The following is a 17,178-nucleotide window of genomic DNA, read 5'->3' on the forward strand; positions in this document are numbered from 1 at the left end:
TGGTAAGAATAAAGATTAATTAGTGCATTTTCTGAAGCTGCCTGCAGTAAAACTAATTCCATGCCCTATAAATCTAGAAAGCAGACAGAAATTTCAATAGGAAACTAACGCACATTATTTTGTCCTTCCTTTCTTATTTACCTTATGTGAAGGATATGTGACTTTGCAATCAGTGCTGTTTGCAAAACCAAAGCAAAATGTAAAGGATTCTACACCCAATTCTCCCAGACAATATCAACTACTCAAAAGTCCTACAGTAAGAGAGCATCTTTCCTGAATCCACATATTTCTGCAGTGAGGGTGCCACAGTGGTTTCTTAGCATTTATACATCTCATCCTACATTACAGACTTAGCTATTAGAAAGGGACTGTGGTATCTTCCATATAAAGGTGAGAGGCCACTGTTATTGACATATGATTTTAATCCTTTGGACACTTCAAAAGATGAAGATTAGCAGAGATGCTCAAAACTAGTACCCAGGAGAGAGCTATTTGTCAAAAAAGTTGATACCATTGATGCTTGTCGAAGTAGAAAAGAGTGTGTAATTTATCTAATAAAAGTCAGGCCTTGTTTGCCTAGACTCCTGAGTTTTGACAGTTCCCTTGCTGAATTATCTGAGACTGAGTTTCATATTATAAATGCAAATGTTTGATCAGCTATGCATTTTAGGAGCAACCCATATTATTGGGCTGGATTTTATTCTTTCGTTTTCTCCAGAGTTTTCCTTCTTAAAGTCTTTGTTTCCTTCAGAATTCATTATAAACGACATAATTATATGTCTTTTTCTTCCTTGATTGAGCGCATTTCTTACAAATGATGATTTACCACTTGGAAATTACAAATAGCATGAATAGATACAATTATTATATTGCCGAATTTGCTTTAAAATTCAGAAATGTAGTTTAGCTGAACTGTTCATAAATTATAAGTAGGCAGGTCACATTCTTTACTCTAATCTTTACATGAGACCTTGGATGCAAATTGTACTTGCTCTTCATAAAGAGAATTCAAAGGTTTGTACTGGAATATGGAATGGATTTAAAGTTTGGATGAGCATAAATGGAGTTCTAATCTTGTTTAAAAGAAAACCCATTTCAGAATGGGACTTCTTTAATTAATCTGCCAGTTACTGATCCCGTGTTACTAGCAGACACTTTCTGCTCCATTTGTCTCTAGTTGGGTCTAGTAGAAATACAGGGCCTGACACACGCCTGAATTTACTGGAAAAACTCACACTGGTTTTGACAAGGCTTTGGAGAAGGCCTACAAAAAAAACTGTGAGCATTTGTTCATTTATTTTGTAAGTGAAAAGAAAGGCACTCTAATAACAGAAATAATATTTACATGTAGCTAGCTACCTGGGTTAAGAATAAGGTCATTTGAAAACAAACTCCACAGAGCTGGAACATAGAAAAGTTCTTTAATCTACACCTCAGAAATGCCACACTATTTGTCAGCGTGTCCCAGGAAGCATTAGCACGCATATTTCTTCTTATTGGAACCCTCCACAACACACACACGTGCACACACATACATGCACACTTTAAAGAAACAAATGTAAAATGCTCATTTTAACAACTGTGCAAGGAAGGATTCAATTTATCATTCACTTTATCTCATTTATTTTGCTGGAATAAAGGAATCATCTAAAACATAGCAAGAGTATGTTGAAATGTTACATTTACATTTACTGAGTTTAGGGCAATCTAAATGGCTGAGCGTACAGGCATTCACAGGGCTTCAATCGCCATAAAAATGTCATGCTCGATCTAAAGTTGGCTCACCTCAGAGGTGATCTAACTTCAGATCAGTCTGGGTTACCCTGATCTAAAATGAGTTAATGTGGCCTAACATGCCTGTATGCATTCCCAGCACTATTCTGGGGCTGGGAAAGCCCATCCACTTGTCACAGCACCATGGCTGTGCTGTTTTACGCCCCACCTAACCCTGACAAAGCAATTTTGCCCCTCACCACCATCTGACTACTTTCCTGTGGACCTGACAGTCCACCCCTGTGGACCTGCCAAGCAGGCCTCCCCACCCTGGCCTCCTCCCCAGGGCTGGAAACCATTCACAGTTTCCATAAGACCTACTAATTTTGCCTGTTATCTCCAGCTGCACCTTTTTGTAAGTTATAAGAAATCATTGCAAGCTATACAGGTCTGACCTGGGCCAGTACTTTGAAGCGAGACTTACAAAGTAAAGTAAAAAAAACCCATGAAAATCATTATTCCTTTTTAACAGAAAATGTAAAAAAAAATAATAATTTTTTTTTTCAAACAGCTCTAAGGAAATTCCTGACTTGACGATAATCCTCAGAAAAGATCCATATGAGCAAAAATGTTCACCCATGTAGATATCTTGAAAGGGTCTAGAGACTCTTTTCTGGTTACTGGTATAATAAAGAGGTGTCTGGCATAAAGAGTGTAATGCTGGGTATGTAACAAAAGCAGCCACTTTGCAAAAAAAGAAAAAAAAAAGGTGCTTGGTACAAAAGCTTCAGTCCCTGGTTTGATTCAGTGGAGATTCGGCCCAATTCGGTGGCTGAATCTCTGAATCCAAATCAAATCAGGAGACCTTTTAATCTCTCCAAATCAAATCGGAACCCTCCAAATTGCTTCAGAGAGATTCGGAAAGATTTGGCGATTCGGCCATAGACACAGCTTTACATGTTTTTTCTACACACCTCAAGGTACCAGGTGGCTCGTGAATGCTGAAATGGTGGGCAGATGGAGCATCCCACAGGAGTGCAGGGGGCTCCCCAGTGTGGTTGACTTCCACTGATATTCTTTTATTTGCATATCAGCCAAAACCAACAACCACCCTGAGATACAGCCTATCATACTAACCAATGTTATTTTTCCCTTATATTTTCTTGTAGCTGTATTTGTCTTACACTTTGATTTTAAGTGATTTGCGATTTTTTTTGGTCTGTATATGTATATAATAGATTAGCTTGTGGTTGTTGGTTTTGGCTGATATTCTTTGCATTTCAATTGTTAAAAGAGGATGAACAATAGCCGCTGGAGTGAAAAGCAAATGACCCCTGCCAGAGGTATTCAACTTTTGCAACCCTGGTTGCAACCCTGACAAAAGACAAATACAATGTACCATAATAGGAGCTTTTCTCTGTATCCACAACTTTTAGCTGCTGTGGTAATCTTAATATTAATTTTAATGTCATGTGCTAGGACTGGGAATAAAACTTGTCCACTAACCAACATGATGGTAGTTCACAAACACCACTGGTCAAAACTGCTTGCTTGATGTTTTGGCCAAAATTTTTCTTAATTTAAAAAAAAATTGTTTTAAATTAAATTTTTATAATTTTTTTTTTTTACATCAATAAAATATTTAGAGTTTTGGTGAAACTTCTACCACATTGTTTCTTGAATTCATTTTCAAAAGCACTACATTTTTCTTGTCCTGTAAATCATGATTCCTTATAACTTTGTGTTTATTAAATATTTGTTTTTAAAGAAATAATTCAAAACACAATTGATTGACATTTGATAAATATTGCTTAAAACAGTGAGAAAAGTACAAAAAGGATCTCTCTTCAACTTGCAAAATAGAAGCAACTTCAAAATTTCACAAAAATCATTTCTACATTTTTTCAACCAGCTCTGGTTACACAATTGCTATAGCAGTCCAACTTTTAATAAGCAGCTATAATTTTCAACTCAGGAGTAACAGCATATCTTTGTGGCATGGGAGTGTATAAATGATGCCTTCATTATATGGGTCCTGATCTTGCAGTCCTTATGTATCCAGAGTTCACGCTGTGTATTAATGATGGCATTCTAGCCAAATTCCAAATTGAGTAATTGTGCCATTATGCCAACCTAGATCTCTCATTTTGATTCAATACACTGTTTTACTTCCTGTGTTAGAGTAGGAGGAGCTTCAGGATTTGTTCACTAAATTTTTTATTGTGCTCTGCTTTCTAACAGGTGTAATGCTTCACTTCTGATGTCGCTGCATGAACTTTTTCTGTAGATATTTCCTGATCTAGCCTTTCATGAGGCAACTGCTTAAAAGCACAAAATAATACTACACAATGGTTGCATTGGCATGAGACACTGACTGCACAGTAGCCAAAAAATACTGCGCAGTAGTGCATTACAGCACGGACAGTGCTAATACATTACTGCACAGTATATTCAGGCTACTGCATGGTAGCATCACTTAAAAGATGTTTGCTGACTACTGTGCAGTAACTCTAGTTACTGCGCATTTATTTAGTACTTGCCAATACACGTACTAAATCAATGTGCAGTAGCGTCTCATGTAGATGCACCCAATGGAGGGCATAAACAATAAACAATGCTATACTCATATGAAAGGGCAAGGAGGCATTAGATAGACAGAATATAATTATCCAACCTGGGATTTAGCTGGGGTTCCAAGTTACCATGCTTACTCTCATAGAAACTGCCATATGATCTTTAACTACTACAAGCAGTCATCAGTGGGAGATTTTGATATATAAACAACAGAATTGGGCTTACCATAGACTGTGAGTACACTAACTTGTAGACTAGGATCTCTTATATGAACCGAAATATATAGTTTCCAATATAAAACACTTTTTCCTAACTTTGGCTGAAATGCAATGCCATTAATGTTAATGGGAAAAATCTAATAGATTTCAGCAAAATATAAGTACCACCCCTTTATTTTTACGTCCTCTTACAAGCAGAATTTTAAATTACTTCAAGGAAGTAATCAAAAAGTAAAAAAAAAAGAAGGGAGGAGAGAGTGTGAGTGCTGCATAGTTAGTAAGGTAGAAATCCGTATTTTAAAAGTAGAAATTCCACATTTTCCAGTGAAGAGCAACTTAGACATATGGTGAGAAGGAAACTGCTCAAATTATTGTTTGCAGAATCAATAATATAAAACATATCTCCATTAAGCTCTGATTTAATTGAAACTACATTTTCTTTAATCCCTGCCAGGAAAATAGGAAGAATATGGTTTCAGAACTCATGTGCCCACTTTTTATCTGCATGACCTGCTTAAAGAGCTAAGCCAAGTTTCATTAAAAATTATTGGTCTCATAATTTTTTTTTGTCTTAAAGAATCCCATATGGAGCCAATACCATGATAAAATTGTAGAAAAATCCTTTGGGCTACTATGTTCTATAAATAATATTTATATTAAAAAAAATATAAGGAGACTTTATGACAGGTCAAAAATAGTAAACAATGACATGGTCTCACATGAGGAGAGCACTATGGGGAACTGCACATGTTTTAAAACAAACAATATATTATCCAAAAGATGAAGATCAAAAATATGCTCTAATGTCTTATGCACTGCATTAAAACTACACCACTGCAGCAGAACAATATACATTTATTTCTGGGTTCTAGCTAACACATATTGTTGTATTAAGGAATTCTTTTGTATTACTATGGCATCTGCTAAAAATGTCAGATGTGATCACAGCCCTTGCAAAACAAGTATTTTAACAACCAAAACCTTATGATAGGTTATATTTCAGTGACTTGGAAACAACACCGCATTATCTGAGAAAACAGCACAGATGTTGCTTAATAAACTGTTCAGTTTATGCATTGTATTAACCTCATGAAACATTTATGCAAATCTTGCATTAACAAAAGGTAAAAGAATCATTATAGGTTATGAAGAAAACAATGTGACAACCTTTGTTTTTACCTCAGTATTTTATGGGTGTATTTTAACTCTTTGGGGTTTCTGCTTAGGAAGACACAGGGGCATTACAGATTTTCATCTATTTTGTTTTCAGTTCTGCTATCATTCCTTCCAGCTGATTTCACATTTTATAATGCTAATAGTGGGTGTATGGTTTTGAGTTTCTCTACTGTCAGCTGGTCAGTAGGTCTGGAGGATATATTTAATGGAATCTGACAGCTGATGGAACTGATCTCATTGAAAGGGGATTTGATATGTGGGATGAATGTGGTGACCCTCAATTCGCCATATTAATGACCATTATTATTCAAACTCTTGCAGCCAATATAACTCTTTTTCTTGGACACACCAGTACATGTGTATAAAAGAAATGACTTATGGATGAGTTAGTCCGTATACTGATTTGAGTGCCATTTAGATAGCATGTCAAAACAGATTAGCTATTTTACCCTGCCATAAAATTAAAGGCGAAGCCTTTGTACTATGTACACTTGTAAACAAAGCAATCATAATAATGGATAGCTTCACTGTGTTGTGTTAGAAAGCTAGCAAACTTATACACCTTTAAGTAGGGAAAAAAATTCTCTCTCCCCAGTAGCCAAAGGAAATAAGTATTCAGATAACATTCTTTACTAAAATAAGCTGAGAAGCAACAGGTCTGTCTCTGTTATGAGTTACCCAAAAGAAATGTAATTTAAGATACAACCCTGAAGTAATTAATTTTTAGGGAAAATAAAATGCATTAATCTTGTGCTAATTAATCTGAATTAAAATATAGGCATATACAATACAGACAAAAAACACTTCCTGTATGGATTTGTTTAAAAAATCTCTATAATGCATCATTTTACCTTCAGTTATAGAAAACAGACATAGACATTTGCCCCAGCCTAAGACCTTGCATTATGCAAAAGCAATGCTATTAACAACTGATGCTACACATCAGCAAATCCTTATACTACTACAGATATTTTTTAGCAGAAAGCAAGTTGGTCACAGACAATATAATAGATATGTAAGGACAGCACAATAAAATCTTAACACTTAAACCAGATACACAAGGAGCTTCTTGCTTTTAAATTATATGGCAGTGGTACTTTTTTTAGGTCAGAAGCATAAAATCTATTATTGATCTGGAGCAACGTGTCCTGTCTTTTAAAGCCCAAGGCACTCTAATTCCATTCAATCAATATCTGCTTTCACATTTTTTAAACAAATATGCAATTTTGTTTACACATCTTAAAGGCTACTAATGTACATTGCCTTTTATTCTCTGTCATGTGTGAAAGTAGGTGATGTTATGTACCATTCAGTCCTGCTGCCTGCTGTGTGGGACAGGCCATTTAAAACCTTTGCAGACTGTTATGGTCCCTGTGATACATGAATAATGTACGCATACTGCATTTCTCTCCTTTACTGCCTTTACTGATCCAAAAACAGACAAGGCTTTGAAAGAAGCCAAATAATAAAAAGTGAAGCCACCATCAACTTAATGCACTGAGACACTTACCCAACATACATGCATAAATACTACAGCATATGAGGAACGCCTCAATAACTTTTAAGTTATTAAGGAAACCATCTGAGAAAGAGGATGTAATTAGATCATAGTAATGAAGTTCACATTTGGTTTCCATATTTTCAAGGATGCAGTTAACATGATAATATCTCAATTGCTGCATGGTTTGAAAAGCATACCCATATGATGACACTCAGCTGCACATTCATTTAGTTAGAAATGTAAAAATCCTTGAGAAGTTGGACCTTTAATCTAAACAATATCACCATATGGAAGACAGCATAGAATTTCTTGATCAGTCTTATGCTTGCCTGCTCTCTCTCTTTGTACCAATGGAAACTCTGGGTAAGGTGCTTTCTTGAATTGGAGATCTGCTTGTTCAGAATACAAGGCAGAATGTAAAGCAGAAAAGGATAGGCTTAGAAATTCACAGGGAGCATAGTGCATGCTGAAATTAACAAAGATTAATGCCTGAGGATGTAAAATTGCCAGGTCAGAGAAACATTTATTGCACAAGTGTTAAACTCATCTGGGCTGGATAAGTGATGCAAGGCCAGTCCGCAGGCTGGACTGGACCAATGGGCCCAAGGGCACCAGATGAGTGCCTCACCCCACGCCAGATCCAGGGTCTATGGCACACTCTCTGAGATCCATGCTGCATGTGTCCCAGAGTAACCGGGGCAGGCACCATGTGTGGCGTGGATTCCAGAGCAGCCAGAATGGGAGACCCAGGTGGTGCAGTCTAGCCAGAGTAGATGCTGTGTGTACAGCAGATCCTGGATCAGCTGGAGCAGGCACTGTGCTACACATGGTACCTACCCCAGCAGTACTGTGCCACACACGGTACCTGCCCCAGAGGTTCTGTGACACTCTCAGCACCTGTTCTGGCCACTCCAGGATCAACACCGCACATGGCACCCCCAGCAACTGATCTAGGACTACACAGATTGTAGTGCCTGCTGCAGCTGGGCTGGGACCCATGCTGTATGTGGTGCCTGTCCATTTCCCAGAGTGACCTGAACAGGCACTGCATGTGGCACACATCCCAGGCCCTGACTGCTTGGCCAGTCCAGGTCAATTCAGACGCAGAGACAGTACCAGGGGCTGCATGACAGGCTCTGCAGGCTAGATCTGGCCAGTAGGCCATATGTCTGACACCCCTGATTTATTGTATTTAATTTTTCAGTCACATCTATTATACTGAATTTATTTATAAAGGTCTAAAGGTACCAGGCAGAGATGATATTTTTGAAAATAAACGGAGATGTTTGATTCCATAATTTATCATTTGTTATGCTTACAGAGAGAGAGGTAAATGTAATATTTTCAGTATTAAACAGTTCTAAAGGTAAAGATGCAAACAATTGTTAAAAACTGGTAAAAATTTGAGGCTGACTTAGTGGAAATATTGTAAGATTAAATTACGATGCCTTAATGAAATGGTTACCCCATGGAAGGTCAGACAATTTTCACTGGTCAAATAAAAGGTGAACCTGAGTGAAAGACATTAGGACCAGAGTTTTCAAAAGAAGCTAATGATTCCTGGTCAGTTCTGAAGAGCTTGACCTAGGTGTGTACATAACATGTGGACAACAAGCTAAGGACCACAGCATGGTGATTCTGAGATACTGCTTCCTTCTCCCCATATCTTATGCTCCATCCTCTTTTAAAGATGTTCTCCAGATATTCATCCCAGACGTTGCTGAGAACCAATAACCATGGAAGCAGTTTCAAACCATCATAGAAAGAACTTTTCAACATTTAAATGATTGAAACCGCCTCTGCTCGACAGTGAAGCCATGCATTTGGATCCAGGGACTTGTCTTTGCATCCATGTATTTGTACAATGTTTGTATTTGTGTTTTTCCATGAGATTTTTTTGCTTCATGATTTGTGGAAATGAAATTAGTATTTCCAAAACTCAGAAAACAAAATAGTATGAGAAAACTAACTGCATATTAGCATTTCTTATTAGTGCTTTCCTCTAATAGTCAACAGATTGTACTGTATTACAACTACATTCAGATCTACCTATTTTCCCCCATACAAAACAATTCAACCAATTTTCATTTATTTTTACCAGTCCAAAGCAAAATGACAAGTATCATGTTTCTTCAGTATCATGTCTCTCATGTATAATTTCCATATAGACAGATAAATAGATGTTATTTATATATGTGTGTGTGTGTGTGTGTGTATGTATAACCTTATATATAAAAATACACACATGCACTACATATAAAAACTAGAAAATGAAACGCATATAAAACATATGCAACATATGCATATAAATGTAAAGAAAACCCATGCAGCCACTGGATTAACTCCTAATCATTTCAACTTCTAAACTCTTTGCACATACAGCACAGTATGGACCAGAAATCATTTTTCCTCATACCCAACAGTCTATGAAATAAAAAGGCTTAGGACAAACTAAAAAAGGAAAATATAACTGTTTATAAAAATGCTATTTTGATTCTATATTATTTAAAACACGTATAAAACTGCAGACATGAGGTTCCTGTTACAAAACCTGCATAATGGGTTGTTTAATCAGAGCCACAACTGCCCTGATAACAAGACTCTTTGAAACTGATGCAGCTCAGATTAAAGGCAGTGTTTCCAGAAAGTATGCTTCAGTGATGAAGGATTAGGCCTCAGGCTACCTACACACATTCAAATAATCTGGGAGAATTATCCCAGGTCTGTTCTCCTGGTAGAAATACTTATTCAGGGCAACTTGAACAGACATTCAAATGCTGCGGCCCTGAGGAGTGGAGGGCTTCAAGCACTGACACTGAGCGGCAAGGCGGGGACCTATGCACACATCTCAGCATGCTCTGCAGGCTCCCTTAAGATGTCTGGCAACAGATGGCAGTAGAAGTGCACCAATAGAGATCTTGGGGGCCGATACCACTAGCTGATATTTAAGGAGGCACATTGGCAGATACCAATCCAATATCCAATACAGCTGCCATCAACTGGTCAGTCCATGGTGGTGGAAGGGGGGGAGGAAGGGAAGGGGTATGTGGGGCGGGGAGGGTAGATCAACACCCTCTGTGGTGAGGGAGGGGTCGGTGCTGCCCAGCCAGGGCAGAAGAAGTGGGGTGCAGGACATGGCTCATGGGGGGGACGGCTCCCACCACTGCTTGCACCCTGGGAGGGTGGGGGGGGTGCCCCCAGATCTGCGTGGTGCCGGGTAGGCTGCAGCTGTGGGGTGGAGCCAGAGCCGGCACTGTGAAGGGCTCTTCTTGCTGGGGACTGGGCTCAGAGTGGGCTCTGGCAGCACTGGAAGGAGGCTGCAGCCACCCTAAATTTCGCCGCAGCTCCACTCCAAGCCCCACACCACTGCCTGGTGCAGCTGCGGCTTTTCCCAGTGCTTGGGTGGAGGCAGGGCATTCAGCCAGGGCTGGGAATGGAGCTGCAGCAAAATTTGGGGTGGCTGCAGCCTCCACCCAGCACTGCCGGAGCCCGCTCCAAGCCCAGCCCCCAGCAAGAAGAACCCAGCACAATGCTGGCTCCACCTTGCAACTACAGCCAACCACGTGCCACACAGGTTTGAGGCATATGCCCCCCCCCCCAGGGGTGCAAGCAGTGGCAGGGGGCATCCTGCCCCCCATGAGCCATGCCTCCAACCCATGCCCCACCATCCCAATTGGACAGCCCCTGCCTCTGGCCTCTCCCTCATTGTGAGGGCATTGATCTGCCCCGCCAAGCCCCTTCCCTCCCCCCTCCCCCTTCCACCACAATGGACTTACCAGCTGGAGGCAGTTCTCCACACTGCTGGCTCTGCTCCATGCTGCACTACAGCTGTGCGCAGCACAGGCATTTTTCAGTCAAATTATCAGCCCCATCGGGTCAATATCCGATACAGACAATTTTCATTATATTGGTACCGATCTGATATCAGACCGATGTATTGGTGCACCGCTAGATAGCAACAGTAAATAGGTTCATTGACCCAGAATGCCCATGGTCAGCCTATGTTTCTCAGAATCACAACATGGAAATTGTAATGGGGGCATGTTCTTCTCCCAGCTGGAGCAGGAGAATCCAGCAAGCAACACACTGTCCCCCTGGGAAGCCGGGGCAGGGGAGAGGGGGGAGATCCTGGAAGGACCATGCTCTGTTCTGAGAAAAGCCACAGGTCCCTTCTAACCCTAACATCTATGAATCTATGTACATACATTTGCTCTCCCAGGACTGATTTAACCCTGGGTTGTTCCAGGATTCTTCTTCTGAAGTTGCCATTTTTACTCTAGGAAAGAAAACATGGTTTCTCCTGGGTAGCAGTTTTTCCCATGAGAAACTGAATGTCTGTGTGAGGCCATATAGACATGGTGCTTCTACCAGACTTCATAGATTTCATAGACATTAGGGCTGGAAGAGACCTCAGAAGATCATTGAGTCCAGTCCCCTACCCCAGGGGCAGGAAGTCAGCTGGGGTCATAGGATCGCAGCAAGACAAACGTTCAAATTTCTCTTGAAGGCATTCAAAGTAGGCGCTTGAACCACCTCCGGTGGCAGGCTATTCCAAACCTTGGGGACTCGGACAGTAAAGAAATTCTTCCTTATGTCCAGCCTGAAATGGTCTTGCAGGAGTTTATAACCATTCGACCTTGTCATCCCTTGGGGCACTCTGGTGAACACCCCTTATAAACTTATAGGTTCCCATCAGATCGCCCCTGAGCCTGCGCTTTCCCAGGCTGAAGTGTCCCATAGCTCTCAGCCTGTCATCATAAGGTCTGTTTTCCTGACCTCTGATCATGTGCGTGGCTCTTCTCTGGACTTTCTCAAGCTTCTCTGCATCCTTTTTGAATTGTGGAGCCCAAAACTGGATGTAGTACTCCAGCTGTGGCCTCATCAAGGCCGAGTACAATGGGAGAATGACGTACTGGGATTTGCTTGAGAAGCATCTATGGACGCAAGCCAGCATTTTGCTCACTTTACTAGCTGCAGAATCATACTGAAGGGTCATGTTTGTGGTCAATAATAACCCCCAAGTCCCTTTCATCTGTAGTGCTGACCAGCATAGGACTGCCAAGCCTATAGGGATGCTGGTGGAAGAACAAACCTGGAAGAATTCTCTCAGATTATTTGAATATGTTATGATTATTTGAATATATACACAGCCTTAATTAGTACTGCACAGTATTCTCACGTGCTTCTCTGGGTCTGAATTTGTCTAATACAGAGGTTGGCAGTGTTTTTACCACCATGCTTACAACCCAACCCCTGCCACGAGCTGCAGCCCCTTCTCCTCTCTCCAAGTGACAGCAGATACTGTGAAGGAAATAGATAGAAGAAGGCAGGGGTCCTGGGGATGCCTCCTATGTTGTTGTGGCTGGAATGTGCTGCTGATTCTCTGAGCTACTGAGAGTCAGATCCAGCCTCTTCACAGGCTGGATCCAGCCCATGGGCTGTATGCCTGATCTAGTATGTGACATCTCTTACCTCTCTATTTTTTTTCTTGTGCACACTGTGACAAAATGTTCTGACTTCAAATCCAGCTCCTGGCCACTGACAATCCAGTAGGAAAGTGCTGAAATGAAAAGATGACCTTGCAACATGACTTAAGCTGGTAAAATTTGGGATTTGACTCCCATAGCAGAAGCATGTTTCAAAGCCTTACTTCCACTGTCAGAGCTATGAAGAAAGGTTCGTGTGTGGAGATACTATTTATCTCAGGAAGGGCACTCAGTCACATAGCACCAGTGATGGGCTAGCTAAGAGTCACATTATTTATACATAATAAAGAGTTTTTTGGAGGACATTTATGGGCACTGGCAGCCTGTCTATACTACAAATAGCATTTTTTCCAATGTGTTCAGGATTTTCTTATCATTCTTCCTGTTAAATCAGTATAAGTTTTTATAATAAACTGAAAAGGCAAAATAGCTAGGCTAAGGGTGAATACTGTGGGAAAATCCTACCCTGCATATCTAACCAGAGAAGCTAGTATAAGACGGGGAAGTCAAGTAGACAGGAGAGTCAAGAGATTCAGGTCAGGTACAAACATTACATTTAAAGCGCTTTAACCAGGCAGAAAGCACTTTATAGCCGTAAAAGAACAGACATTCAGGGCTCATAAAGTGTTTTAAAAATGGCAGATCCCACTCTAGGTGAACTCTGGATGAATGCATACTAGCTTAAAGTTTTCTGTTAGAGCATTTTATCAAACATCTGTGCCAGATCCCATGAAGGGTTAACTTAGAGCACAATCACAGTCATCCCAGGCAGCATTGCACAGGGCTGCTCTAGCCTCAGGCATAGCTCTCTGCTCTGCCCAAGCTCTGGGTTGGCCCTGCCCCCTCGGCTGTCAATGACCCAAGTTAGTGACAGCCTCTGAACCCAGTCCTGAATACAGCCTGGTGGGGGAGGGGAAGGAGGGTTTCTGCCCCTGCAGCCACCCCACCAGCTAGCAACTGTCCCCAGCCACAGTGGGTGTTGTGGGGGATGGAGTCCAGGGTCTTTCTCTTGGAAGCTATTGCCAGAATGGCCCCTCTCCCCAACCCCTCACCCCCATCACCTGGGGACTGTCAGCAGTGGCTGGGGAGGAGGGAGGAAGGGAGTCCCCCTGCCACATGGACTTCCCCACAACTTGCTGGCTTGGGGCTGGGCCTGTGTGGCAGGGGGGCTCCATTCACCCACCCCCTTGTCCAAGCAACCTAGAAGCTGCAGCCTGAAGCTACAGAGCAGGGCTGCTCCAACTTTTTGCCACACCAGGAACTGTGGGTGGGGGAAGAGGGATGGGGAAGGGAGCCTCTGTCACGAGGGTCTCCCCCCCGCTCCACTTCCTGGAGCAGCAAAATTTGGGGCCAGGCAGCTCTGCTGCAGCTGCTGGCTGCTGCTGTCAATGGGCTGGGGTGGCGGGGAAGGGATCCTGCTGAGGGGACCCAGCCCAGCCCCCCCGAAGACCCCAGCTAGCAAGCTGTGGGGGGGCCCATTGTGGTGGGGGCTCTCTTTTTCCCCACCCCAGCTTCTTGACTGCAGCATCCAGCAGTTCTAAAAGAGTTGCCTAGCCCTGAGTTTCACTGTACCAGCAACTGTGATGGGAGTGGGTGTTGTAAGAGAAGTCTGTTTGGTTGGCACACGCTCTAACTTACAGCACTTTAAGTAAAGTGCGATAGACCGCTTTCCACGAGGGGCTTTTGAATACCTGTACTTGGTCTCAGTTTTCTACTGAGTCCTGCTCTAAACTACCACTATACTCCCTGGTAGAAGAAAGGTAATTGCAATGGTTCCTGTCTCTTTTTCAGACTAATCAGCAATGCTGACCCCACAGCTGGTGTGGGGAGTGTTTGCACACTTCATCCTGTAAGAGTTATACAGTAGCCATGTACCCCTGCACTTCTGAAGGAATTGTGCCTGAAAGAGACAATGCTTTGAGGTCTCCCACTATAATAACATACCTCTTCACACTTCCCTACTACATGCCGCACTTTAAAGAAATAATGTATTTTCTAGCACTCAATCCACAATGCTTACAGATAATTCTTGATGATGTTCTTGGAGCAAAATTTAAAAATCAGTTGAGAAGGAGTTTTCTTCTGTGACATTAATATCCCTTTGGTCATAAATAATTTGCTATTTAAAGGGCAAGTAATTACTTATGAAAGGAATAATGGAAATTTTCTATCTGTTGTAAAACTGTGTTGAATCCTACGTTGAAGTAATTTACTAATAGACCCATTGGTTCTGCAAAGTATCCCCCCAAAAACAGTGAGGTATAATACATCTGAAATATGAAGGGAGGAATATTGTTGTTAAATCAAAGTTGAAGCCAGTGCTTCAACTTAACCTAGACATTGCTGAAAGTTACCCACTGAGCCAAGGTTTTTATTATGTGATAATACCGACTGATGAAAACAGTTAACCAGTAGTAAAATAGATAAATAAATAAACAAATAAATAAAATAACTCAACCAGCCTTTGCTAAATTTACACAAAATAAAAGACCAACCACCTGGTACACTCAAATAATAATCAATTTTGTTACAGTGAAAAAGTCACAGGTGGCAGAGGGTTACAGAGAAGAACGCAGTGTAAAAGTCATTCATAACAATAATACTTCCAAAGTATAATATAAGAACCAAGAGGTGCTGTTATCTGTGGACCTCAAATCTGCATTTTTGGAGGATATCCAGAATGCTATTGCCACACTCATACAATGACAGGAGTAGACAGAGGTTTTAGTTGACAGATCTACCTCAACACCTGATCAGGTCACTACAAAAAGAACTGTTTTGACAATGGGATGGTGTCATGTGAACATTAAAGTGGTCAAAAGCAGTATTAAATAAGTATCCAATACTGCTATATCCTTCAGCTTGGATATCTCTATTTTTGTTTTATTAACTAAATGCATTAGCTTGCAGTTGCTCTTCTGGGCTGATAACATTTTATAAGAAAATAAGAGAAAAAGCAGTAGCTACTAGAATGAGTGGATACTGACTCCTGCCATATAACAAATGTATTAATCTTTTGTAATCCTGCCCTACATTATAAGACTGGGTGAATAAACAATGGTCAATCTCTTATGAGAACTTATATGGATTAAATTTATAAAAGTTAGTTCCCACTGCCTACTGCTGATGATTTTTCTTCTCCTGATCAGTGAAGTTTTCAGTTGTAGGGATCAGACAGGAAAACTGTTTCTTTGCTTTCTTTGATTGATTTAAAGCTTGGAAAGAATTTTTTACTACTTTGGGAAGCCTCAGACCTGCAGGCTAGGAATGCTGGGAACACCAGACAGAGGCAATTATAGCCTGGTTGACCTTTCTTGGTACTAAAGTGCCCAGTAATATTTGCTCTGCCCTGGCAGTATTGCCTTTTTATACACATGGTTTGATAGGGAAGTTTAGGGTTTTATGGATCCCCATCAGAGCAGTCATTTAGATAAAATGATCAGAAAGAGGGTTGCCCAAATTAATACTTATGAAAGGATTTCACTACATATTTTAACTAAACATTATCTTCAAATGAAGCTAAAATGAGGTTTGCTTTAGATGAATGAGACTTATAAGGCTGTAAAATGCATTTCACCCTATCAAAAATAACTGGCATTATATAACCATAACCTCTTTCCTTGACAAATATGCTTCTGAAAGGCAATGAAACATACATAATTATAGGCTGAAAATACTAAAAATACACTCTGTACCACACACATGCCTAACAGCTTGATTTCATCATAACACTTAAATGCAATATTTCCCTGTATAGTATTATATTAATATGATAAAGAGCAGCCAGCCAAAAAATAGCTGAAGAGCTGTAAAGTGATTTTAGAAATTGAAAAGCAATTTCAAATGTTTGGTAAGCATTAACTTGCTCACTGCACCCTATCAAAAACAGCTGCTAGTCCATAATTCTAACCTTTTCCCTTTCAAAAATATAAGGCCCTAAAATCCTATATTAATGAGAAATGAATATAGTAATTGCAAGAGTAAATGCAATTATAAAAGGAAACCTCCCACCACCAAAATTCTTCCTTCAGTAGAACAGTCTGATATAATGAATTAATGAATGGAACCACAAACATATTTCCATGCAGGATATTCACATGCTGGTGCTGTGCTAGTCAAACTACATTAATAGCACATTTGTGGAGAGTTTCTTTGTCCTGTTCAGCAGTTGCTCTACGAAGCATAACTACACAGGTAGTGGTCTAAGGGGCAGATTAACTAATGGAATTAGATATGGCAATGCTGAGATTTGCCATACTTGACTTTTAGGTGCCTGGCTTCCAGAAGTGAATTCATAATCCCTTTAGGCACTTAAGTTTCCAATGCAATGTATGGGGGAGAGTTAGGCATCTAAGCATGGCACTTTTACACGTGCTGCAGGGGTGGGGTGGGAGGACAGCACTTTATTTAAAGTGGCTCTGAGAGCCACTCTAATTAAAGCACGGCTGCAACTTGTGCATCAGAATCCCCACACTTAAAAATCGTGGTGGGGGCACTTAAACTAAAGCTC

At 40.7% G+C, this 17,178-nt stretch overlaps 1 long non-coding RNA gene across 2 annotated transcripts in view; it reads right to left on the reverse strand.

Annotated features, from left to right (window-relative positions):
- LOC112550310 overlaps positions 1–17,178 on the reverse strand; it is a 138,228-nt gene that overhangs the window by 48,305 nt on the left and 72,745 nt on the right. The gene's annotated exons all lie outside the window — the stretch shown is intronic.

Source organism: Alligator sinensis, unplaced genomic scaffold, assembly GCF_000455745.1.
Source record: "Alligator sinensis unplaced genomic scaffold, ASM45574v1 scaffold173_3, whole genome shotgun sequence".
Taxonomy (NCBI): Eukaryota; Metazoa; Chordata; order Crocodylia; family Alligatoridae; genus Alligator; species Alligator sinensis.